General features: G+C 36.4%; 1 protein-coding gene across 10 annotated transcripts in view; it reads left to right on the top strand.

Moving 5' to 3' along the window:
* Positions 1-25,007, top strand: part of LOC116747543 — a 199,215-nt gene that overhangs the window by 165,991 nt on the left and 8,217 nt on the right. For 5 of the 10 annotated variants that reach the window (XM_032619882.1, XM_032619884.1, XM_032619879.1 and 2 more), the window contains 2 exons: positions 17,061-17,150; positions 22,192-22,347. The gene's annotated coding sequence lies outside the window, so the exon portion shown is untranslated. Of the gene's footprint in view, positions 1-17,060; positions 17,151-22,161; positions 22,348-25,007 lie in introns of those variants that run through there. The other 5 variants (XM_032619885.1, XM_032619883.1, XM_032619880.1 and 2 more) reach the window with 3 other exon arrangements.

Below are 25,007 nucleotides of genomic sequence, written 5' to 3'. Positions count from 1 at the left end.
ATTATTCAGACTGAATTTAATCTATATGTCAATTTGGAGAGAATTAACAATATTAAGTCTCTTCAAATCCCATAGACAGGCTATTTCTTCATTTATTCAAGCCTTCGTTATGTTTGTTTTCAATGTTTTGTTGTTTTTATGGTTGAGATCTTGAATGTCTTTTATTAAACTCATTTATCAGGATTTTAAGTATTTCCAGGTTATTATAAATGTATGTTTTTCTTTTTTATTGCTAGTGTATAAAGTACAAATTATATTTGTATATCAATCCCCTAGCCCATGACCTTGTTAAAAATCACTTATTTTTTGTAGTTTTTAAATGGATTCCTTAGGGTTTTCTACATAAATAATCATGTCATCTGTGATTAAATACAGTTTTACTTCTTTTCTAGTCTTTCTACTATTTCTTTTCTCTGTCTCTTTTTTCTTTTCCTCCACTAACTAGTAACTTCAGTTCAAATTGAATAGACAGCAGACTCTGCCTTCTTCTCAATCTTAGGGGAAAAGCATTCCATATTTCTGAATTAAGTATAATGTTAGCTGTAGGTTTTTGGTACATTTTGGGCTTTTTCTCTTGAGTCCTATTTCTCTCTTTCTACACAAAATTAGCAAAATTTTATTATTTAGTGCACATTGTGGATGAGATATTGTAGAGATTCTGGATTCTGATATCTCTCTTATTCTTCTTCTAGCTGGAAGTTAACTTGAATCAACTGAATCCCAACGCTATACCAGCCCAGACCACATCTTAACCCCTAACTCTGTGATGGGCAGCCGCTGAAACTGTTTAGTTCTTTCAACCTTTTAGCTGTTGTATGCTCTCCAACTTTATATCTGTATTTGAGGACTGCCCCTTCTGTGGCTCCCTCCTTCCAGATTTCCCCATCACTTTTCAGCTGTGTTGATATACACCAAACTCTTCTGACTCCAAAAGCCAGTAAGACTCCTTTCCTTCCAGCAGCCTCACACGAATTGGGAAGTGCCCTCTGGCAAGAAGTCTTATTACTCAGGAATTTTACTCAAAGCATTTCCCTTTCCTCCAGTTTTTGTTTAATTTTGGCCATTCTTTAGTGCCTTCAAGTAGCTTTTACACCAGAGTTGATAATGGTTTTCTGCAGGAAGGTGATTCTGCAAGAAGGTACTCAACCATTACCTGAAGTGAAACAACAGTGACTAGTATTTATTTCTGTGTAGTCAAATCTATCTTTAAATCTAGCTGAATATATCGAGTATTCATTTATTATATAATACTTTCCTTCTTTTTTGTCTGTTCAAGTTCTCTGCATTATCCATTATATTACCTTGAAATTTCTGTATGTATTATCTGAACAACTAGCTCAAAACTTATTTGAAACAGGAACTATTATATGTTTTAGTGTCATTTGTTGCATGCTTAGATGATCACTTTACACATTATATATATATGTTCATTAAATAAACATTAATTGGTTTGCTTCTAGAACTTGAATGCTTCCTAAGTGACCGGTTTCTGATTTTCTTTTTCCTTATCAGAGCCATATTCTGTAAGAGATGGGTGTACCAGAAAAAAAAGAGAAACCCATCTTAAGTACATTATTTATTTCTTCTTTATTATATGAATTTTACTATGGACTTCATAGAGTAATAAGTTGTTTTGATATCAGTAGTAAAAGTAACCTGTTTCAACCATCTCAGACTTTTAAAATTCAGTCTCCTTTAGAGAAACTATTTCATCTACAGATAAATCATTATTATCGAAATGTTCTCTCTACATATGCATTGTAATGCAAATACTGAAATTCAAATGACCAGTTCCCTTCTTGTGGTTTACTAATCATAACATTTTTATTTCCAGGTAAAATGCCATTGACTTCAACTCATGAGATTATGAAATGAATGAGTTTAGAATGTGTACCAGAATGAAAGGGAGGGTGGTAATGGATCACGCTAAGTGAATCTACAAAAATACAATCATGCCAGAGTGAAGAAGAGTTAAAATATGCTAAATTCCTTTCCATTTTGAGTTTAGTGTTCCTTCAGCTCATTACGTACGTAGAGAATGGATTAGGCTAATCCCAACTGTAATTATGCATTCTATCAGGCATATAAAGGTAAATGAGAGAGTGTATCTGCATTGCCATAACATTCAGGTCTGAGATAATCAGCACAACAGAATTAAGCTGTCACCAAATGACACTCATTATGCAGCACAAGCCTAAAGTAGGTGGAACTAACTCACTGTTGGCTTTATACTAGATGTCCAGAAACAAATATATTTAGCTAGTCTCAAATTTTAGCAAAATGCTTTTATGGTAACTGTACTGACACTCTTTTAGATAATACACATTAGAGCTTGAAACCAATATTGTCTTACCCCTGTGGGAAAGCAAGAAGAAATCAAAATGATTATAATACTATGTTCTTTAACAGTGTACATTTGAGACTAAACTTTAGGTTTCTATCCTTGATTTGCTGACTCTTGGGAACGTGTTTGTATTTCTTAAGTTACTCGACAGTAAAAGAAATAACTTTTAATTTTTAAGTTTAGCTTATAAGTTAAATTATATATCACAGAATTCAAAAATAATTTAGAAATTTGGGTCTTCTCCATGTTTGATTTTTCTAACTCATCTCATATACTATTTCCCAATCACTGTAGCAGTTGAGTCAGATATTTTTGTGGTACTGTAATCATGAGTCCTCTACTTATTTTGGTAATGACTTCCAGTCCGTTCCAAACCTCCACCAACATTATTATATTTCAGATCCTACCTCAAGCTGTTGCAACTCAAGATTTCGGGCAAGTGTAATTGGAAAAAAAAAGTAAGAAAGGATTAGATTGAGGGTGCACGTAAGGCAGCTGTCATAATTTTGTATTGTGGAATCTAATCTGAATCAGGTTGAAAGTAAGGTTATTATAGTACACTTAGAGGAGTGGGAAGCATGTGAAAACCTGGTGACATTCATAGATTGTTGGTTCTTATGCGGTCAAAGAGTTGTTGCAGTCAAGGTCCTAGAGGGAGTAATCTTTAGAGAGTGAAATGTTTGAAGCTCGTATTATTTAAGGATGAGCAAGCATATATTATTAATGACTAAGTGTGATCATGGAATGGTGGCTAAGAAAAAGCACACGGAAGGAAAGAAGGTCCAGAAACTGAGAGGCCAGACTTGCTAAAGAATTATCTCCATTGATGTTAGAGTCATTAATAATTGTGAAAGGTTTTATTGAGAGGGTCTTGCATATGGTTAATGAGTGAATGGAGTTGTGTATGTATGAATGAATTAATGTACGTACATAGGTATGTGCATATTAGAGGGCTTAGTTCATTTATAATGTTGCTCGTATTAGAGGGCTTAGTTCAATTATAACGTTGCTCCAATTTAGTCTTAGCTGGTGCATTTAATAAGTAAAAATTAATAATAAAAAGCATAACCACTATCCTGGTGTCAATCAAATACTGTTTTGTAAACAGAAATAGACTCACAGACATAGAAAATAAACTTATGATTACCAAAGGGGAAAGAGGGGTGAGGGAGGGAAAATTAGGAAGTTAGGATTAACATATACACACTACTATATGTAAAATAGATAACCAACAAGGACCTACTGTATAGCCCAGGGAACTATACTCAATATTTTGTAATAACCCATAAGGGAAAAGAACCTGAAAAGGAGTGTATATATATATATATATATATATATATATATATATATATATATATATATATATATCTCACAGTGCTGTACACCTGAAACTAACATGAAATTGTAAATTAGCTATATTTCAATTAAAAAAATTTCTTTTTAAAAAATGTACTGTTTTGTATCATGGCTAAATGAGGACATGTCTTGCCTTCTCTCCAAGATAATCACAATGGCTAATGCTTTATTTCTCCCACAGCTATGGTTTATAAGGAGTAATTAAATAGAGACAGAGTCAGCTTTGAAGAGGGAACATTTGTTTTCATCAGATCTTGACATTTAGTGGCAAAGCTGGTATGCACATATGAACAGTGGAATTGTCTTTAAAAAATACCATTAACGACAAAGTGAGAGAGTGGCATGGACATATATACACTACCAAGCGTAAAACCGATAGCTACTGGGAAGTAGCCGCATAGCTCAGGGAGATCAGCTCTGTGCTTTGTAACCACCTAGAGGGGTGGGATAGGGAGGGTGGGAGGGAGGGAGACGCAAGAGGGAAGAGATATGGGAACATATGTGTATGTATAACTGATTCACTTTGTTATAAAGCAGAAACTAACACACCATTGTAAAGCAATTATACTCTGATAAAGATGTAAAAAAAAAATAATAATTAGCCAAGGTTTAATGACCTTTTTACTCTACGCCTGATGTTGTGCGAAATGCTTTGCACGCATTGCATTACTCTCATTATTTTTCCCCTAACTTGAATTTTTCATATTTGTAACTATTCAGTGATTTTTAGTAACTTTCCCGAATGACGCAGCCATCACCATAAACTGGTTTTAGGACATTGTAATCCTTCCAATAAGATCCCTCATGCCCATTTATAGTTAATCCTCATCACCCGTAGGTCCAGGTGACCACTAATCTACTTTCTGTTTCTATAAGTTTGCCACTTCTGGACATTTCATATAAATGGAATCTTACAATATATAGTCTGTTGCGTTTGGATTTTTGGATTTAGCATAACGTTTTTGAGCTTCATCCACGTTGTTGCATGTATCAATACTCATTCCCTTTTATTGCTGAATAGTACTGTAGTATTGATATGCCACTTTTTATTTCCATTCACCAGTTGATGGACATTTAAGTTGTTCTCAGCTTGGGGCCATTATGAATAAAGTTGCTTTGAATATTATTGTACAAATCTTGGTGAACATATGCTTTCATTTACCTTGGATAGATACCTAGGGATAGAATTGCTGGGTGGTATGGTAACAGAAGTATTCTTAAGGATAGATTTTTGTTTTCAAAAGCAGAACAGATGCTGATTATACTTAAATATATATATCTTGATATACTGTCCCAGATATAGAGCTCCTGTCTAAAACTTTAGATACCTGGAAATTTTAAAGTCCATGCACACATATCTTATTTAATGGAAATCTCATTGTTATATGTCTTTTTTTGCTGAAGGAAAGGAATGTGATCGTATGAGATGGAAATGTTCTGAAGTTGAGTGTAGTAAGTGATCCGTGATGGTTTCGCTGGGGGAAATAATGTTTAAGTCAGTATCAAAGGATGAATATGAATCACTCATGAATATGAGTGAGCTAGATGAAGAGAAACTTAGAAGACCATTTCAATTAGAGGGAACAGCATGTGAAAAATCCCTGTGGCAGGAGGGAGCTTGAAGATTTTTGAGGAATGGGAAGAAATACAATATGGCTGGCACTTTGTCAATGAGAAGACAAGTAGAGTCTTGGCCTCAAGGGTTTGCTCATGTTCCTAAAATCAGTGAGAATCACTGAAGGGATATAAGCAGGTAGGTGACAAAATCCAATAATCTTGTCTACATTGGAAAATAGTGATTAGTCAGGATTCGTAGTGAATGTTGGGAGACCACTTACAGTCTAGCTGGGTTTTTTTCTCTCGCCTGAATGTTTTTGGGGGGAGGGGAGGAGGGGGTAAGATATTTGCCATGTTGATGTGAACAGGAAAAACACACCAGTGACTGACAGTTTGTTAAGTCATGTGTCCTGTGCCCAAGAAGGGTGGTGTTAGAAACAGTGAGCGATCCCTAAATATATGGTAATGGATCAATTAACAAAACTGGTTATGCAAATATAAAATCAATTACAAAGCATAAAGACAAATATATAAACTTTTCTTGTAATTCATAGAATGATAAGCTTCATAACAAAACAACAAAAAAAAACTAAATGCAAACTTGACTATATACAATATTGTCCATTGGATAACTGCAATTTATAAACACCCAATATTTGTATCACTAGTAATAATAATAACATTATTAGCTACCAATTATTTAATGCCAACTGTGCAAGCTACTCTAAATACTTTATATAGCTTATCCTCAAAAACCATTACTAAGTAGTTATTTTTAACCCCTCTTTTTAGATTAGAAAACTAAGGTTCAGGAACATGAACTGTCTTGCCCCAAATCTCACAGGTAATAAATAATGGAACAGCTTTCCCAGTAATGTTCCATGCGTAAGTAACCCCAGGAAGGATGCTTACTGGTTCTGCAGTTTTGCCTCCCCCCAAGGTCTTTGTAAAATAAAAGTTACATATTTCAAAACCATTTCTCTAACAAATGGAAAATAAGTCATAGGTTTTTAAAGTGGCATTTGGAAAGCCTACCTTTCATCCCATTTGTCTCTGCCAGGCTCTCCGCCTTGGATGAAGTAATTCATATACAGAAAATATAGTAACCTACCCTGTCATTAATAGGTAAATGGACCTTTAGAAGTGAGCAATTTTTTTTCCACTTCCTGCCTATCAGTTTGACAAGGCCAACTATTTAAAGGGCAATTTGTTATATTTCTAAAATTTATCTTAAGGATATAAAATTGGGAAAAGATAAATAGAATGAAGGGCAAATGACCTCCAAATGAAAAAAGACAAATGGTCAAGGCAAAGAAATGAACCATTTTGGATCCTATAATTAAAAGGAACTAATTGAATATTTCATGGTCATCCTGAGCATTCTGTTTTCCATATTAAAGTTAAATAGTACTTATAATCACATAATATTACCCCTTTTCTCTAGTTGCTAGCATTATTCCTAAGATAGAATATTTCTTGCTGGCACTATATCCTGAAATAATACACACAGATTTTTCTCAGATTTAGTGATAAATTTTAGAAGAGGCAAATGGTAAAACTTATTGACTTGTCATCTACTGATATTCACGGTCATAAACTAGGCAATATTCTCGATGGGAAAAAAATTACTTTTTGTAGCTCTTGCTTCCTTTTTTTCTTTAAAAGAAATCCAAATAGTGCGTGAAATAAAACCTAATTTTAAAATTCTGTTAGACTTATGTCAGTGGGCTTTTATGCAAATGGCCAATTGTAGACGTAGTAACTAAACAAGAGTGAGAAATGCTAGCAGAGTTCACTTAAGCAGTGTCAATGAATGTTCCTGCTGACAATAAATAATGACAGATGGCTACCTTCTTAGTGACAGTTTCCAACTGTAATGGTTTGACACTTAAAAAGAGCACTTCCCTAATGACACAAGAATGCCCTTTACTGAAAATTATTTGTACATCATCCTTTTTATAATATGACTATTAATGTGATGCTAAATGAGTTATTTTCAAAACAAGTGTTTCAATTTAAGCTCACAGTCATAGGCAATCTATAAGAATTGTTGCAATACGTGTGTGTTCTGCCTTGCAAAGATGTCAGTGCCTGTGTGTGATCTTTCTTTTTTCTTCTAGTTTTATTGAGATATAATTGACATACAGCACTGTATAAGTTTGTGTACAGCGTAATGATTTGACTTACATACATCATGAAATGATTACCACAATAACTTTAGCGAAAATCCATCTCCTATAGATACAAAATAAAAGAAAAAGAAAAAAAGTTTTTTTCTTGTGATGAGAACTCTAAGGATTTACTCTCTTAACAACTTTTATATATAACATACAGCGGTGTTAATTATTTATCATGTTGTATCAATACATTACATCCCTAGTACTTATGTATCTTATACTGGAAGTTTGTACCTTTTGACTACCTTCATCTACTTCCCCTTCCCCAACCAACCCCCTTCTTCTGGAAACCACAAATCTGATCTCTTGACCTACAACACTATATTAGTTCCTGTTACAGAACATAGTGATTCGATATCTCTATACATTTCAAAATGATCACCACTATAAGTCTAGTTACAATATGTCACTATATAAAGATATTACATAGTTACTGACTATATTCCCCACACTGTACATTTCATCCCCTTGACTCATTTATTTTGCAACTGGAAGTTTGGATCTCTTAACCTCCCTCACCTATTTCTTTCCTCCCCCCAACCTCCATCCCCTCTGGCAACCACCTGATTGTTCTCTGTATCTATAACTCTGTTTCTATTTGGGTATGTTTGTTCATTTGAATTATATTTTACATTCCACATATAAATGAAATCATACAGTATTTGTCTTTCTCTATCTGACTTATTTCACTTAGCATAATACCCTCTAGGTCCATCCATATTGTTGCAAATGGGAAGATTTCATTCTTCTTCATGGCTGAGTAAAGTATATACAATGAGATATACATATACCAGATCTTTATCCATTCATCTATTGCTGGGCACTTAGATTACTGCCATATCTTGGCTATTATAAATAATAATGCAATGAGCATAGGAGTGTGTATATCTTTTCTAATTAGTTTTCTTTCTTTGTATTAATACCCGGGAGTGAAAGTGCTGGATCATATGGTAGTTCTATTTTTAATTTTTTGAGGAATCTCCATACTGTTTTCCATGGTGGCTGCACCAATTTATATTCCCACCAACAGTGCATCAGAGTTTCCTTTTCTCCACATCATCACCAGCACTTGTTATTTGCTATCTTTTGGATACTGGCCATTCTAACAGGTATGGGGTGATATCTCACTGTGGTTCTATTTGCATTTCCCTGATTAGCGATGTTGAGCATCATTTTATGCGCCCATGGGCCATTTTTCACGTCTTCTTTGGAAAAATGTCTATCCAGGTCCTCTGCCCATTTGTGTATTATCAATATATTTGTTAAATCATTGACATGTAATATATTTTAGGGATCCATCCATACAATGAGATAAAAGAGACACAATATCTGACAAATTGCAGAGAATTGTTAAATATTTATAGGGAATTGATGATGCCATGATAAATAGTAGATAAACAATATATATCATAATTTTAATTAAGGATACATGTCAATGCATCCTAGTTTAATTCAATTCACTCATGCTCTTACACTTAAAAAGTACCAGCCTGAAAACACAGGATTATATTAGAAACTGTACTATTTGGGGCTGCCTCCTAGACCCAGATTCCCGATTTCCTTCTTACCACCCTCCTTGGAACTGGGTCTCCCTACCTATACTCTATAATGTCATATGGTTTTATTCATTGATTTGTGACCCTGCTGCACTCTCTTTCAAATTTTTGCTTATGCTAGTCAGACACTTCCTAAGGCTTGTGACTGAGAAAAACTGATCCATCATCTTTTTGAAAAATGGCAGTGAGAACTTTCTCTAATATTACAAGAGGCCGTGCAGATGAAAAAAACAAAAAACATTGATAAGTCCATGTTAGAGAGACCTATTATTGGAGAATCGTGACCTACTGTGTTTAAAGCTACATCTTTTACTTTTTAAAATGACGTCAGGGGAAAAATCATGCCCCCTCTCATATTTCCTCTAAGATCCCTATTGGATGTGTTCATTGAGACAGCATAGAGTTTGGGTAGTATACAGAGTAGTCCAAACCTTGTATGACAATTCCTAAGTTCTTATTGGAAATATTTTTTAAAGTATGATATATTTATCAGTAAATATGGAATAAATGATTTACACATTCTAGCTAAATTCTTTTGGTAAATAGAATTCTACAAAATAGTGTTACCTGGAAATAGAGCTATTTATGTGGCCCAACTTAGAAAACAAAATCCTTTGAGAAGATATAAGGTTTTTATAAAATATTGTTGAATTGGTTAACATGAGGTTGATATAACAATGGAAGGAAATGACTTGAATTTTTTTTTACTTAGACACAAATGCACATGTGCACACACACACATCTACATAGAGCAATTCCCTATTACGTATTGTGTAAACAGTCACCTGTAGCTATGAGTGCAGAAACAGGATCTTTAGCACAAAATAATGAAAACTAATTCAAACAACTGGGTGTCAGGATCCTTAGGTTCCTGCCCAGATCGGTCATCAAAAACCTGGGGGACATTGGTAATGTCACTTGCCATTTAACTTTTTAGAACTTCTTCATTTGTTAATGTGGGGGTGGGAGGAGAGAAGTGGCTGGATCTTCTAAAATTTTCCTTTAGTGCTATTATTCTATAGCATTTCCAAAGAATTCTTTATTTAGAACCAATTCACAATTGGAAGCACCATCTGGTGTCATGAAAGGGAATTTCAGGGAAAGTTTTAGTTAATTGTCTTTCCAACAACAACATGTGTCATTAGTTGAAGGGGAAAAAAAGAATGTATCAGAATGTGTCATGTATTATCTTAACAAATCCTCATTCCGTGATATTCAGGACACCACCATGTAAGCATGTCTGACATGTTACCTATTACTGTTTTCCACATCACAAGTATAGCCTTTTGATTATTTTACTTAATTTTCTATGCTTTGTTTTAATATTATTATTCTAATATCAGTTTGGGAGCTGACATGACCTGACCATTTAGTTTGGAGAAGTACTCAGATAAAATATTATTAAATCAGTGGATTAAAATAAAATATTATCTCGATGTAGTTTTTAACCTACAAGCACTCAGATGTAAATTGTGAAAATGTCTGAATAAAGACACCATTGAATATTATAAAAAATACATGCTTAAGGTGTGTTATGGGGTGATTCAAGTCACCTTTTTTTTTTTTTTTTTTTTTCAAGTCACCTATTTTAACCTTTTCTGTCCAATATATTTGTTCATTTGGATAACCATACCTGGGGTTCTGGCATGAATTTATTTGCAAAGAACCTAAGTCCTCTGAACTCTACATACTGGAAGAAATGAAGTGAAACATTTAAATGAGGACATTTACATGTGCATGAATTATCTTCACAATATGGAGTTAATAGGTCCCTAGTGCTTTAAAGAGTAGGATCCTGAAAGAGTTATTGCCCTGTTGGGAAAAATCATGGTTAAAGTTATCGAACACTATCGTACCTTGTGAGGAAACGGACTTCATATAACTTAGCTTCATGAGTTAAAAGAAATGAATAGAGAATCTGCTGATTTTCTCATTGATGATTAAGCAGCAGTCTTTTTAGAGTTACTCTCCTGGAATTTACTACAACAATAGTAGAAGAAAAACTACCTTGTATATCTTTAAAGTTTTAAAAATAGAATTTTGAACAGTAAATAGTGTGGCACGAAAACATTTTAACCAGTTTGGATTCGACCCCATAATAAAAACAAAATCAGACTAATTAATGATAGTTATAAACCATTCTAAATTCAGAATTAAACTTAGCAAGTAATTATTCTGAAACACGCACAAAATTTATCTTAAAGAATATTTGACCATAGTCAATCACCAGGTGTCTATTTACCTGTAAGGATGAAGCACATTCTAACATTTAACCATCTGTCAGTCAACATTATTTATGGAATACCTGCTGTGTATGGAACAGTTAACCTTAAAACAAATCAATCACAAAAAAGTCAAGATTTTAATACTGAATAAAGCAAATGAAAGCACCTACATCAATTTCTGGTCAATTTAATAGGAAGTTCTTCATCATTTTGTATTTCTACTGTATACTTACTCTTGGGAATGTATTATTTGCATACACTATGTATAGCCTTTAATTAAGTAGTCAAAGTGTATAGTATGCAAGTATTGCAAGTATCCTATCAGCAAGTGCCCTATAGTTAGGATTACCCCACTACGTCCACACAACATTTAATAGAGGGATTTTCCTGTATCACCTAATGTGTCATTAATTAAAGGATTAACACTGGCCTGCTACCTAATTATCCTTAGATAAGATGCAATGTGATAACTTCTCTGAATCTTATAATGTTATTACCAATATTCTAAGTGAGCATTGTCGAGGAGGAAAAAATTTCCCTCTACCCTTCTAGGTTCCTCTGGCCGATCTAACAATTAAATTAACTTGAGATAGATTAACAGGAGAAATAAAAGTTTAATGTGTATACATGGGAGAGACCCAGGAGAACCGAGTAACTTGCCAATACCATCTTCAGTCAAAGACAGAAGAGGATGTTGGGGGTAACGTTTTGGGGCTCGAAAGAGTAGGGAGGCAATTCACAGGGAGATAGAAAAGCAAATATTGGTAAGCAAATGTTTGCCGGCCCACATAGAGACAATAGGACACTGATGGACTCTAATCTCTAGGCCCTGTCCAGTCTTTGGCACCACACTTCACCCATATTTTTGGTTGGTGATCTTTCTATTCTGGGAACAGGCCCTCTATCTAAATTCTTTTAGGCAGTTGGGGGAAGGTCAGCTTCTTCGGGAATCTTTTGGGCCTTGATTTTTTTCAGCTCAAAATAATCCACATGCCAAAGAGACATTTTAGGGTGGAAAATTTTTCTCCCCTACATCATTATAAAGAAATCCTCACATGGTTATTTTTTTTAGATGTGGATAGAGTATTTCTCTATTAGTTTTCTAGTTGAGTCTATTAAATTCCATGTACGTATGGGCACTTAATATATTTTAGAGATTTTATTTATTTTGCTATGACCTCCAGTTTAAAATGCAACTAGGAAACAATATTAGGATATTACCTAATGTGGGCTGTTAGATTAAAGGTGTCTCACCCCCAAAATGAGGATACTTCAAGGCTGGACTTTGAAAAGTGAGCAGTTCATTACTTTAGTGTAAACTGGAATGAGAGGAAGAAAAAAGAGAAGGAAAGGAGGAAGAAATAAAAGAGGGAAGGAAAGAAGAAAGAAAGGAAAGAAGGTAGGGAAGAAGAAAAAGAAAGAAAGAGAGGGGAGGAAGGAAGGAAAGTCTTAACATTAAAAACATTAGTTCCTGTAAGAAAATAGTTTTCATTCAGAGTTTCATTTTATTACCTTAAAATAAGGAGTATATTGACTTTCCTGAGAAAGAATGTCTATGAATATACACAAAGTTTTTGCCAAAGATCTAGAAGATGAAAATTATATTAAGTCTAAATTATTTTGTCTTATTTCTGGTTATTTAATTTTTTTCAGCTTTATTGAGATATAATTGATATACAACCATGTATTTGTCAACAGATGAATAAACAAAATGTGGCATATTTGCACAATGGAATATGTTTCTGCTTTAAAAACGGAGGACATTCTGACACAAGCTACAACATGGGTGAACCTTGAAAACATTATGCTAAGTGAAATAAGACAGTCATGAGAGGGTAAATGCTATATGATTCCACTTATGTGAGGTACCTGGAGTAGTTAATAGAGACAGAAAGTAGAATGGTGATTTCCAGGTGTTAGGGGAAGCAAGGAATGAAGTTATTGTTTAATGGGTACAGAGTTTTGGTTTTGTAAGATAAAAAAAGCTATGGTGATGGATAGTGGTGATTGTTGCACAACAACGTAAGTGTATTTAATGCCACTGAACTATATACACTTAAAAATGATTAAAATGATAAATGTTATATTTATTTTACCACAATTAAAAATAAATAAGAATAAATTTTAAAATTAAAAAAACCCATCTATCTCCTTACTCTCATAAAAACCAATGATTATTCTTTGTAGCAATTAAGAAAATGCCCAAATTTAAAACTATAGTTTTCCATAACTCCATAAACCTATAAAAACGTATCTTCTTAGTTTACATCATCACTACGTCTTTCATTCTTTCCTCTGCATATTTAAATATGCATTTTCTAATATAAACTATATTTTTTCCTTTCCTGTGTTCTCTGGTTACTTTATATCCATTTTAATCCTAATACTTTTAGATAATGGCAGGCAGCCTCATCAATTCATGAATAAATATGTATATAGATGGGTTTTTAAAAGAATACTGAAAGAATAAAATTTACTTAAATCCAATTACCAGTGTATTTAAAATAGCTAATTATTAACCAGTGATAAAGTCCAAAGTTAGCAATTAAAGGCCTACCTTGTTTTATTGCGCTTTACCTTATTGCACTTCACAGATAATGCATTTTTTTTTACCAATTGAAGGTTTGTGGCAACCCTGCGTGGAGCACGTCTGTTGGTACCATTTTTCTAACAAAATTTGCTTACTTCATGTCTCTGTGTCACATTTTGGTAATTCTCCCCATATTTCAAACTTCTTCGTTATTATGGTAACCTGTGATTAGTAATCTTTGATGTAACTACTACAACTCACGGAAGATTCAGATGATGGTTAGCATTTGTGAGCAATAAAGTAATTTTTAATTAAGGTATATGCATTGTTTTTTAGACATAATGCTTTTGCACACTTAATAGACTACAGCATAGTGTAAACATAACTTTTATATGCACTGGGAAACCATAAGATTCTTATGACTCACTTTGTTGTGATATTTGCTTTACTGCGGTGGTCTGGAACTGAGCCTGCAATCTCTCTGAGGTGTGCTTGTATTGCATTTTTCAATGTAACTGAAGTCAATTAAAACATTCTATTTTTATTTGATTTTAGTATTGGAAAAATTTAAACTACTGTATTTGGTTACCATCGCTACTGTAATAAATTATCACAAACAATGGATGAAAACAACATAAAATTATTACTTTACAGTTCTGAAGGTCAGAATTCCAAAAAGGGTCTTAATGGGCTAAAATCGTGAAATTGGCAGGATTGCGTTCTTTTCTGGAAGCTCTAGTGGACCATCTGTTTTCGTGCTTTTTCCAGCTTCTAGAGGCTACTTGAATTCCTTGACTCATGGCCTTCTTCTATCTTCAGTCAACAGTCACATCACTCTAGCCTCTTATCCCATCAAATCCCCTTCTCTGCTCTCTTCTCCTGCCTCCCTTTGCACCTGTAAAGACCATAGTGATTCTACTGAACCCACCCAAATAATCTAGGATAATCTTCCCATTTCAAGGTCATGTGATTAGTAACCTTAATTCCATCTGCAACTTTGATTCTCCTTTGCTGTGTAACCTAACATATTCACAGGTTCCAGGGATCAGGATATGGAAATCTTTGGGGGGCATTATCCTGCCTGCCACAATCACATTGGTGAATTGGAAACTCTAGACAGCTAAACTTGTATTTTTTAATTTGTTTTTCAAAATACATTTGAGTTGCTAAGTTTTTATTTGATTTCCAAAGATAGTAGGGAGACACAGAATAAAAACAACTAAAAGGGCAATCTAAAAAATGCTCAAAGGACTCTTGACAAGGATTCATGTGTATTTTATGGCTACTGCTAAACAATAATTAGGTACCTGGTATATGATCAGGATGATGTTCAAGTGACTGATCAGGCCTAGAAACGTGAAACATATAATTGCAAAGAAACAGACATGTGATGCGAATAACTCCTATCCAGATCAACTTCTCTCACAGCAAATCTACAAGCATAAGTAGAAATATAATCTCTTTGTTAATTTAGATATGGAGAATATTGAATGAATGACCCCATAGGACACCATGATATATTCTGTAGCTATCATGTCAATAATTTACATTTATTCCCCAAAAGACAAAAGTAGGAGATAAACATTTTATTAACCTTTAAAATCTTCCCAAACACAATTACGTCTTTCCCGAGACACTGACAACTTCCATTTTTAAGCCTATACTTTCCTCCCTGTGTTCAGACATAACATTTTCCTGTTCTATGTGCTTTTTATCAGTGCTTGTTCACCTTGTTAAAGGGTTTTGAATCTAAGAATGGAAATCTGAACCATACAATTTATGATTCATTCTTGTACACTCTTTCCTCTAAACTTTCCAACCCTATTACAGCCATTCATTCATTAATATCCGTACCCCTGAGAAGTGAAGTGGACAACTAACTCCTTTGATAGAGAGGGGAAAGAAAATTTAAATGACTTTGCTTTTAATTAAGTTACTACAGTCACGGAAGCAGATCCTTATTTCTTCACTATTTTCATTATACTAATAGCATGGGATAGTACAAATATGAAACACAAGAAACTACTTCCCTTTTTGCACAAAACTCAATATTCTTGTAGATTTTTTTTTACCATGGAAAGAAAGAAAAAAGATTTATTTGCCCCTTCTTCATATTATCTTACTGAACAATTTATGTTATGGAAGGAAATTGGGAGGCAATATGCTTGGTGATTAAGAGTGTAGAATGGAAGAAACATGCCAGGATTTGGTTTATAATCCTTTTCTTAAAAACTGATTTGAGACAGTTTTCTGAGCCTCAAATTCATCATATGTGAAGTGGGGATGAGAATAATAGGAGGTACATCACAGAGTTGATGTGAGAAATAAATGAAATATGATGCACTAAGCATGTAGAATAGTCCTGGCTACATTCTCATCAACAACACCGCTTCTTTCGTTTCACATTTAGAGTCAATGAATAATTACTGAGTGTCCATCATAAACCAGTCATTGTAACATGCACTTTCATGTACATGTTTAATAAACTGTCCTGTTACATGATTTTTGAGGTGAAATGCCTTGCATCTTAGTGAATCCAATAGAAACAGATCATCTCACTGAAGGAAACTTTTTTACTAACCGACCCAGCATTTCCAACTGGCCACAGGTTCTGTCAATTAAGATCCCATGTATTGCGATAAGTCCCAGAAAGTTCCACTGTGAAATGGAAATAAAATTTCAACTAAGGCTCACATTTATCCAAGTTCTCAAACTGGTGGGTGCCCACTTTTAAAAATCTGTATGGCTCTATCTTTTGCTTTACCCAAACTGCTGGTGCAGGGGTGGGTACATCTCCTCCAAGACTTCTATTTGACAGGCTTCTTCAAACAAGATCATTTTGTAATGTATAAAAATATCAAATTACTACGTTGTATACCTGGAACTAATATAATAGTGTAAGTCAGTTATACTTCCATTAAAAAAAAGAAGAAACTTCCATTATTACGTAATTGACTAGATAAACTGTCCCTCGTGTACTTTTCCTATAAATATATCAAGCAACATGGTGGGTGGGGTTTTTTCTTTTGGATCACTTTTCCTGGTACATCCAGCTAAGCCGGATCCAGAATAATAAAACAGAAGATTTTGTTCACTGTAGCCTTTCTCCCTATAAGTTTTCCCAATAAAATTTATGTTATATTTAAACCATATAAGTATGGGACTGTGTTCTTTTTATGATACACATATCTCCTGTGACTCTCTAGTAAATACCAAAAACATCTATGGAATAATGAAATCAATGAGTGAAGATAGAGAAGAACCTATATGGTGGTGGAATGGTCATTCTAATGTATTTGCATACTATTTTTATAGGTGATGTTTTTCCAGCTACATTGACAGTGTTCTTCCCAAGAGTCAAGAGAAGCTGAACACCCATTTTATTCTTAAATCACTTTATCACAGGTCAGTAAGTTGATGGTTATATCATTTTGGATTCCTTGTGGTTACATTTAATAGAAACTCAGTTATATTTATAAAGTTTTAAATATTGTTTAACTCAACATATGGTTTTCCAACAGTAACTATGTGCCAGACACTGTTCTAGATACTATGGAAATGTGGGTGACCAAAAGAGGCAAAAATATCTGCACTCATGGAAATTACATCTTAGGAAGTAAGAGAGAAAATAAAGAAATGAAATATATAATATGTTAGAGGGTAATAATTACTAACAATAACTGTAAAGGGGAAAAGGTGCTGAGATTTTAGATAGGATGGGAAATAAGGGCCTATTGAGAAAATGACATGTTGCATATAAGACTCAAAGAAACTGGGATAGGAAACTATGCAGATGTCTGGGGTGAGATTATTTCAGAAAGAAATAGCACAAGATCATGACAGGCTTATTCAGGAAACAAGAAAGAAACTGATGACTAGAACAGAGTGAGCAAGTGGAAGAGTAGTAGGAGATAAAGTTAAAAGGGGTGATGAGAGGAGGGCTAGACCTTGTATAAATATATGGCTGTTACTGTGATTGAGATGGGAATCTAGAAGGTTCTGGGCATAAGAATGACAGGATGAGATGTATATTTTATCAGTGGATTCAAGGGGGCCTTTTACGAAGTTATTATAGTATTCCAGGCAAAAATTTATGGTTGCTTGGATCAGGGTCATATCAGTGGAAGTGGTGAACACAGACGTCATATTTCACGGTAGCAGGGGTATATTAACTTTGCAATCTATGTGAGTGGTTACGTACTGTACTGTTTTAGGGGGCAGCGTTCACATCGATGCCGAAAACTTGGCCTCTGTGCACAGGTGCTGAACCAAATCTCAGAGATAGAGTTTTGGGTGAAATAGAAAAGAATAGGTTTATTGCTTTCCCAGGCAAAGGGGGACACAGTGGGCTGGCCTCTCAAAACCTGTGTGTCCTAACCTGGGAGGATTTGGTGAGTTTTATAGCAATGGTTCAAGGGTGGGGTTGCTTATAAGGATTAGGGTGTGTGCAGGGCCTGCACTTCTTTAATCTGGTCTCAGGTAGTCTCTTGATGACCTTCTCTGGTTCCTTTAATCTGGTCTCAGTTAGTCTCTTGATGAGCTTCTCTGGTTCCTTTAATGTGACCTCAGGTCATCCTCTCTGGAATGAAGAATGCTAACATCTTCCATTTGTTGGGGGTTTTAGTTCTGCAAAAGAGCTTAAAGATATTGTTGCGTGTATCCCTTGAGGTGGAACCAGGACCTGCCCAAAGCCTGCACTATTGTTTTTGGCTGTTCCTCCCTTGTCTCTGCATCCCCTCCTTTCCCTGATTAGCAACTGTTCGAATCTGCCCTTTGGGACTCAGGGAAGGTCATGGAGGATGGAGTCTACTCCCTGCAAACAAGGAATGGGGGACAAGGAAAGGCTTCCGTGCCCAGGAGCACCACAGCGTCCTGCTTGGTTTCAACATGGCATGCATATTAACACGCTTCCTGGAATTATGCTATACAGTAACCCTGAAAAGCAGTCACATTCTGTGTGTACTTTGAAGGTAGAGATGATACATTGTGACAGGATGGATATGGGTTGTAAGAGAATGAGAGGAGTCAAAGATGACATCAAATATTCTGACTGAAGAAGCGTAAGGATATAGCTGTCATTAACTAACCTAGTTAAAACTGAAAGGGGTGCAGGAATGGGGAGAAAAAATAGAATCTCAGTCTTGGACATTCTGTGCTTGAGATATCCAGCAGAGACACAAGTGAATATTGAATAGTCTGGTAGATATAGAAGTCCAGAGGTCAGAAGAGAGGAATGGGCTGGAATCATACATTTAATAGTAATCAGCATATAGATAAATTTAAGGATGTGTGACTATATAAGATCATCAAAACTATAAAACTAGAGTGAAAATATAAGAGGTCACAGAAATGAATTGTGGGGCACTCCAGTATTTGGAGGAGGTCTAGGAGAGGAGTAGGAGACAGCAAATGAGCCTAGAAAAACATGGTAAAGAATATTAGAAAAATTACATCACCTCTGTTCAATGCTGGTGACTTAATGTTTCACGAGCTTATAAAAATTCAAAACTGGGGGTGTGGGGGGTGTTCTCTGGTGGCCTAGTGGTTAGGATTCCAGGCTTTCACCACTGTGACCCGGATTTAATCCCTATTTAGGAAACTGAGATCTAAACAAATTATATTGAAATGATTGGCCAGTGGGTCACTATTGAAAATGCTAAATGTATCAATATGAAAATGTGAATTTGTAAGTTAAAAAAGCAGAAAAAACCAATACATTTTTACCTGAGATGTATGTATATATACATATATATGTATGTGTGTGTGTAAATTATATATTATAAAAATAGTAGAGCATAGAGAATTACATAAATAATTTTTTTGAAGTTGTAGCACTGCGATTATTTTATTTTATTTTTTGAAGCATTTTACTTATTTCTTTTAACATGTTTATTGGAGTATAATTGCTTTAAAATGGTGTATTAGTTTCTGCTTTATAACAAAGTGAATCAGCTATACATATACATATATCCCCATATCTCCTCCCTCTTGCCTCTCCCTCCCTCCCACCCTCCCTATCCCACACCTCTAGGTGTTCACAAAGCACCAAGCTGATCTCCCTGTGCTGTGTCTGCTTCCCACTAGATATCTGTTTTTCATTTGGAGGTGTATATATGTCCATGCCACTCTCTCACTTTGCCCGAGCTTACCATTCCCCCTCCCCGTGTCCTCAAGTCAGTGTATATGCCTAGTAGTGGGATTGCTGGGTCATATGGTAGTGCTATTTTTAGTTTTTTACAGAACCTCCATACTGTTCTCCATAGTGGCTGTATCAATTTACATTCCCACCAACAGTGCAAGAGGGTTCCCTTTTCTCCACACCCTCTCCCGCATTTACTGTGTGTAGATTTTTTGATGATAGCCATTCTGACCAGTGTGAGGTGATACTTCATTGTAGTTTTGAGTTGCATTACTCTAATGATTAGTGATGTTGAGCATCCTTTCATGTTTTTGTTGGCAATCTGTATATCTTCATTGGAGAAATATCTACTTAGGTCTTCTGCCCATTTTTGGATTGGGTTGTTTGTTTTCTGATATTGAGCTGCATGAGCTGCTTGTATATTTTGGAGATTAATCCTGTGTCAGTCGCTTCATTTGCAAATATTTTCTCCCATTCTGAGGGTTGTCTTTTCGTATTGTTTATGGTCTCCTTTGCTGTGCAAAAGCTTTGAAGTTTCATTAGGTCCCATTTGTTTATTTTTGTTTTTATTTCCATTTCTCTAGGAGGTGGGTCAAAAAGGATCTTGCTGTGATGTATGTTATAGAGTGTTCTGCCTCTGTTTTCCTCTAAGAGTTTGATAGTTTCTGGCCTTACATTTAGGTCTTTAATCCATTTTGAGTCTATTTTTGTGTATGGTGTTAGGGAGTGTTCTAATTTCATTCTTTTTCATGTAGCTGTCCAGTTTTCCCAGCACCACTTATTGAAGAGGCTGTCTTTCCTCTATTTGTATACTCTTGGCTCCATTATCAAAGATAACATGACCATATGTGCATGGGTTTATCTCTGGGCTTTCTATCCTGTTCCATTGATCTATATTTCTGTTTTATGCCAGTACCATACTGTCTTGATTACTGCATCTTTGTAGTAGAGTCTGAAGTCAGGGAGCCTGATTCCTCCAGCTCTATTTTTCTTTCTCAAGATTGCTTTGGCTATTAGGGTTCTTTTGTATTTCCATACACATTGTGAAATTTTTTGTTCTAGTTCTGTGAAAAATAACATTAGTAGTTTGATAAGGATCGCATTGAATCTGTAGATTGCTTTGGGTAGTATAGTCATTTTCACAATATTGATTCTTCCAGTCCAAGAACACAGTATATCTCTCCATCTGTTTGTGTCATCTTTGATTTCCTTCAATAGTGTCTTATAGTTTTCTGCATATAGGTCTTTTGTCTCCTTAGGTCGGTTCATTCCTAGGTATTTTATTCTTTTTGTTGCAGTGGTAAATGGGAGAGTTTCCTTAATTTCTCTTTCAGATTTTTCATCATTAGTATAAGAATGCAAGAGATTTCTGTGAATTGATTTTGTATCCTGCTACTTTACCACGTTCATTGATTAGTTCTAGAAGTTTTCTGGTAGCATATTTAGGATTCTCTATTTATAGTATCATGTCATCTGCAAACAGTAACAGTTCTACTTCTTCTGTCCAACTTGGATTCCTTTTATTTCTTTTTCTTTGCTGATTCCTGTGGCTAAAACTTCCAAAACTATGTTGAATAATACTGGTGCGAGTGGACAGCCTTTTCTTATTCCTGATCTTAGAGGAAATGGTTTCCGTTTTTCACCATTGAGAATGATGTTGTCTGTGGGTTTGTCATATATGACCATTATTATGTTGAGGTAAGTTCCCTCTATGCCTACTTTCTGGAGGGTTTTTTTTTATCATAAATGGGCGTTGAATTTTGTCAAAAGACTTTTCTGCATCTATTGAGATGATCTTAATGGTTTTTATTCTTAGATTTGTTAATTTGGTGTATCACATTGATTTGCATATATTGAAGAATCCTTGCATTCCTGGGATAAACCCCACTGGATCATAGTGTATGATCCTGTAAGTGTGCTGTTGGATTCTGTTTGCTAGTATTTTGTTGAGGATTTTTGCATCTATATTCATCAGTGACATTGGCCTGTAGTTTTCTTCTTTTGTTGTGGGAAGCCGTTGTTCTGCCATGTCACAGATAACGGTGGGAAGCCGTTGTTCTGCCATGTCGCAGATAACGGTTATCAGGGAGTAGCCCAAAGGCTATGTGCCACACATGCGCCACGACGAGCCAATATGCTAATGAAGGATCAGAATTGCAACCAATAAATTGTGAACAGCACACATCTTGTTGAGTTAACCAGCCAACCACAGGTTGCCACAGGTTATAGTGCATTATAAAAGCCAGTGTGAACAAGGCTCGGGGTCTTCCTTCCATCTGTCTGAAACCAAGCTGTACTCCAATAAAGTGTGATACGAGAAGAATCTAGCGTGTGGTGACTCGTCATTCTGCTGGTCAGAAGCGGCTCGCCGCAAGTGGTGCCGAAACCCGGGGACTTCGCACCCCGCGTGGGAGACCGATTCAGAACTCGACACACGGAGTGGACCGTCGGTGAGTAGTCCAGGTATGTTTTGATATTGTCGCTTTCGTCCTTTTGTGGTCCTCGCATTTTTTGTCTGCGTGTAGCTGCGGGTCCATCAGCCTGACCGAGTGTGTCTCCCCTGGCCATTGGATAGATCAGAGACTTTCCCACTTTAGTAAGTTGTTTGTTTGGAGAGTGAACTATGGGGAACAGTTTATCTACGGAACCGTCTGCTGGATTTCATGAACCCATTCAAGCTCTTTTGAACAGCCGAGGACTTAAGCTTTCGCACAAAACTATTAGTAAGTTATTGCAGGATATTGATGGTGCCGCCCCATGGTTTGCGGTATCCGGAAGCCTGACTGTTCCATCTTGGGAAAAATTGGGGAAGGACTTAGCTGATCGTCAGAAAATGGGGGAACTCTCTCGAGGCACGTTTCCGTTATGGAGAATGATCCATTCGTGCTTAAGAGAAGGGAAATGCGAAGATATTGTACAGATGGGCCGTAAAGCTCTTAGCATATATCAAGATAGTGCGTCAGAAAGTGAAAATATAGGGACTACGGTAGATAGGCCTAAGAATCCTAGGAAGAAGAGAGAAAAACAAATAGAAAACTCGGATGCAACGCCAGGATTGTATCCACTTTTAGATGAATTTAAAGCGCTTTATTTGTCTCAGGATGAGTTGAATCCCAAGGAGGAGGCGGATCTGGAAGAAGCAGCTGCCGAATATGAAAGAGGATGAAATGGCGGTTCCCCATGTGCTCGTCCGCCATTTTGTGCCTCTGCAGGTGCTCGTCCGCCATTTTGTGCTTCTGCTAAATCAAAAGCTTTAACATGTACTCAGACTTCCGCTTTCATTGCTAGCGCCCCCCCCGGCGCTGCGGTTCGGGAACCGCCAAAGTGTACATTCATACCCAGAGAAGTCTGGTCTCAGGTACCCACAGCTTTTCCGGTGTTTGAAGACCCAGCCACGCGTCAAAGACATTATGAGATGGTGGATCATAAAATACTTAAGGATCTTGCAGAGGCTGCCAGGGGATATGGGGTTACTGCTAATTATACCTTGATGCTATTGCAGCGCCTTACGCGAACTGCATTGACGCCCACAGATTGGCATGATATTGCTCGTGCTTGCCTGTCCATGGGGCAATATTTAGATTGGAAATCAATTGTGGCTGACTTGGCGTACAGCCAGGCGAGAGAGAATGCCGCCAATGGGCAACCTGCCTGGAATGCCGAGATGCTGCTAGGACAGGGCCAGTGGTTAAATAATCAGACGGTGTTTCCGGTAGAGGTTTATAGCCAAATAAACCAGATTGGCATGCAAGCGTGGCGTGCCCTCCCAAATAAAGGAGAAGTTACAGGGAATTTGACTAAGATTATACAGGGAAGCACCGAGCCATTTTCTGATTTTGTAGCTAGGATGATGGAAGCTGCGGGCAGGATTTTTGGAAGTGTAGATGATGCTTTGCCTCTAGTAAAACAGTTACTTTATGAACAAAGCACAAAGGAGTGCCGCAGGGCAATAACGCCTATTAAAGGAAAGTCTTTGGAAGCATGGATGAAGATGTGTAGAGAAATTGGAGGGCCTTTATCTAATGCTGGGTTAGCGGCAGCAGTAATGGCTGCCACCAATAATGCAAAGCCCTCTGGAAAATCAGGGGTTTGTTTCCAGTGTGGGAGGCCTGGACACATTAAGAGACAATGTAGAGAAATGAGCAAAAAACCAAATATGCCACCTCAAAAGATTCCAGGAACCTGTCCTAGATGTAAAAAAGGAAAGCATTGGGCAAATGAATGTAGATCCGTTAAGGATATTAATGGACAACCCATCCCGTCCGCTACAGCGTTTGCAGACTCAGGGAATGCTTCTGTCTCCAGTTCAAAAAACGGGATGAAGGGCCCCCGGTCTCAGGGCCCGAAAATTTTTGGGGCCCACGAGAATGTGAGTTTCCAACCACCCAAACCCCGAGGCGAGCCACGTCAGGATCCGCAGGGTTGGACCTCCGTGCCGCCTCCAGAATGGTACTAACAATGACTATGGGTGTACAGCCCGTGGAGACCGATATGAAAGGACCACTACCTAAAGGGACGGTCGGATTGGTGTTGGGCCGATCCTCCTCTGCTCTAAAAGGGCTCATAGTCTTACCTGGGGTAATTGATTCTGATTATACTGGAATAATTAAGGTCATGTGCCAATCCCCAAAAGGAGTAGCTATTATAAATCCCGGTGATCGAATTGCCCAATTGTTGGTGTTGCCATCTCTTCATGAAAAATACCCTGCTCACTCCAAGGACCGAGGAGATCGCGGATTTGGATCTACTGGGGTTGATCTGGCCTGTTTATCATTGTCTCTTGATGATCGTCCTATGATGGATTTAATTATAGAAGGAAAGGTATTTTCCGGTCTGGTTGATACCGGAGCTGATCGCAGTATTATTACTGCCACCTACTGGCCAAAATCCTGGCCTTTACAGACCTCCTCTCAGACCTTACAGGGTTTAGGATACGCCAAAGCACCCCAAATTAGCTCTAAAACACTGACCTGGATTTTTGAAGATCAGAAAGGGAAGTTTCAACCCTTTGTGGTTGAAGGATTGCCGCTTAATCTGTGGGGAAGGGATGTGCAAAGCCAGATGAAATTAAAACTTACTAATGATTATTCCGAGGCTGCGCAGCAAATGCTGCTTAGGTCTGG

The sequence above is a fragment of the Phocoena sinus genome, chromosome X (assembly GCF_008692025.1).
Source record: "Phocoena sinus isolate mPhoSin1 chromosome X, mPhoSin1.pri, whole genome shotgun sequence".
Classification (NCBI taxonomy): Eukaryota; Metazoa; Chordata; class Mammalia; order Artiodactyla; family Phocoenidae; genus Phocoena; species Phocoena sinus.
This window is presented reverse-complemented; position numbering and strand designations above follow the sequence as displayed.